This window comes from Dipodomys spectabilis, unplaced genomic scaffold, assembly GCF_019054845.1.
Source record: "Dipodomys spectabilis isolate Male_0828 unplaced genomic scaffold, ASM1905484v1 ptg000170l, whole genome shotgun sequence".
NCBI classification, from domain to species: Eukaryota; Metazoa; Chordata; class Mammalia; order Rodentia; family Heteromyidae; genus Dipodomys; species Dipodomys spectabilis.
Window position 1 is genome coordinate 505,880 of NW_024870847.1, and position 2,971 is coordinate 508,850.

Genomic DNA, 2,971 nt, shown 5'->3' on the forward strand with positions numbered 1-2,971 from the left:
TGCAATCTGAAAGGAAACATTTATTAATGAACCTATGTATTATAAAACAATGTAGAATTCAAAGTATTATATTGAGGTGAGAATGAAATAGATTATGGACATTATACAAACAGAATACAGAATATTTTAAAATATATTTTTTCATACCAGCACCAGAAATATCTTTAATTTCTGTATTACTCATTTCAACAGATAAGTTTAAATTATCTCTGATTAGAAAGTCACAAACTCTGCAGAAATCATTATAGAGATATACAAACAACTCTTGAATACATTCTGACATCAAAGTCAAGCAATTCACTTGGAAGAATACCATGGAATTCATGAATTTTTAAAGTAAGATATTGTTGTTGGTTTGTATTGTGAAAATATTTTGTATGGACACAAAGATGGACTGACATTTTTGAAATTTAAGAAACATAACCAAACCATTTTTGACTTAGAAGAACAATTTGTACAGCCTTCCACAACTTCAAAGAGGTAGTGATACATAATTATCCTTTTGTCAATATCAAATGCAGTTTCTTCCAAATTTTTCTTCAGACCTGGGTTGATATAATGGATCAACAGAAGGAGATCCAGCGTATCTTTGGTATTTCTATTCCCAGCAGCAAGATGCAAGGGGGTCAAGAGAACTTTAGTTTCGGCATTGGTATCTGCATCATGATGAAGTAAAAAAGAAACCACTCTGGTATTATTCCACATATAAGTACTATGCAGGGGTGTCCTGCCATTCACAGTTATTGCATGAATATCTGCCTTGAGACACCTACTCATGGACAATGTCTACATGTCCACTGTAGGCTTCCCGATAAAGAGGGGTATACTCATCGTCATCCTTCGTATTCACATGAGTGGCCTTTTTGGAAAGTAATCTCCACACTGTAGTAAGCCGATTATTTTCGGCAGCCCAAAGAAGAAATTTGCTTGGATACTTCTCCATTTTTTCTTGCAAATGATAAAGTTCCTCACTTTTTCATCTTGTTCCTTGTCTTCATCAGAATTGCCTAATCAGAGACTTTGAGTACCAGTGGGAATGAGGTGTCCATGTATTTCCCCAATAGTTCACGTTGGTTGAACTGGTCAGAAAAATCCAGAGAATTTTCTGCATCTGTTTTTTTCACCATGATTTATTTTCTCTGTTTCCATTTTTACTATTCTAAATTATTCTAGCTGGAGAGTAGGGAATTGATGGAGAGCAGAGGAAAGATTTTCCTCAGTATTCAAAGGTACAGACTCAAAATGAGGGCCAGTGGTGTCTTCATGTGCAGGTTATTCTAGGAATGAGAAAATAGGAAATAATGCCTTCTATGTAAATGATTTGGGAAATGGCAGAGCAGAAATTGAAATGATGCAACCAAAAATATAAAAGCAAAATAAATTAGGATAATTATGGAACAGTCATATTATCTATGAGAAGCATGAAGGGGAGAGAGGAAGAGAAAGACAGATGTGCAATGACCTACCTGGCCACAAAATCCATCCCTCTTATCAATTTATAAAGCAAATAATTTTATTTTTAAAAAAAGATGGAAATGGAATTTATGTATTTACTTGAAAATAGTAAATATATGTTTAGTAGCCTACATGAAGAGGCATAGCTTTGACCAAATTACAGACAAAAATCCAAATCCTTGATAATTCTAGTAACAGATCTGACTGAAATCATTTGAATTACACTTTTCCTATACAATGAAGGAATAGGTCCAGGTTAGGAAAACAACTAGAGAAGGCAGGCCAATTGTATCTGTGACAAAACTTTGTGGAAAATGGTATTGAACATTACTTACTGGTGATCCATTTACGCTGGAAGTGTGATTCTGAACTATTATTGTTGTTGATTCTGAACTATTGCTTTAATCATTATATTCTCCAAGAAGAAAAGGTGAGATTTAATTGATAGCAAATACTACTAATGCACTTTGACTTCTCATTAAGCACCTTCAATCATCAAAATCACCCGAAGTCAGTAGACAGGCCTATTTTTTTAGATGAAAACAAGTGTCTTTTAAAAAAAAAAAGAAGAAATTTAAGTATTCCTACAAAGGACTCCTATTTTACTACAGCATTATACATTTTTTCTAATGATGAATAACGATAAATAATGGATTGAGTAGAAAGCACTTAAAGCTCATATGTTCAATAGTGAGTTCTCTTATATTATATCATGATATTTTTTGTTTATGGTCTTAAGAAGAAATTTCCTAGCTTAAATTTCTGACAGAACAATGTCATCACTGTACATCTTGCTTCTATATTCTCAGTTTTAAATTACTATCTAAGTATGTGCATTAGATAATTATAGAGGAAAATGTAGAAACCACACTGGTGGCTCATGTCTTTAATCCTAGCTAATCAGAAAGATGAAATCTGAGGATTGTGGTTTAAAACCAAACCAAGCAAAGAAAAAGTCCTTAGATTCTGATTTGAAAGTAACCAGCAAAAGCTAGAAATGGAGCTGTGGTACAAGCAGTAAAATGCTAGCCTTGAAGAAACTAAAACAAAAAAACCAACAAATTGTGGGACAGAGCCAGGCCCTGAGTTCAAGCCTTAGTATTAGCACCAAACAAATGAATTAATGAATTAATTAAAATAAATTAAGTGGTCACATGTGGCGAGGCAAGTAAAATGTAACACCCGTGGTGACGGGATTGTGTACTATTTTGTATTGAGGTAAATTATCATTGGTCCTAATCACTAATATTTAAGTTGAACCTTTTTTTACTAAACCCTGAATTTAGCATGCATGTATATGTGTGTGTACATGTGCCCACATGTGTGTATGTGTATATGTGTGCGTTTGCTATTGCAATATTGCTTGCCAATGTGGACAGGATGAGGCTGAAAAGAGCTAACTGTGTTGCAATGTTCTATTTATCAGTATTCTCTCATGTCATTTCAGTGGAACCACCCTTCAATAACATCATCATAATCGAGGCATTTACAACAATAAGTTAGATAAAAGAGATCA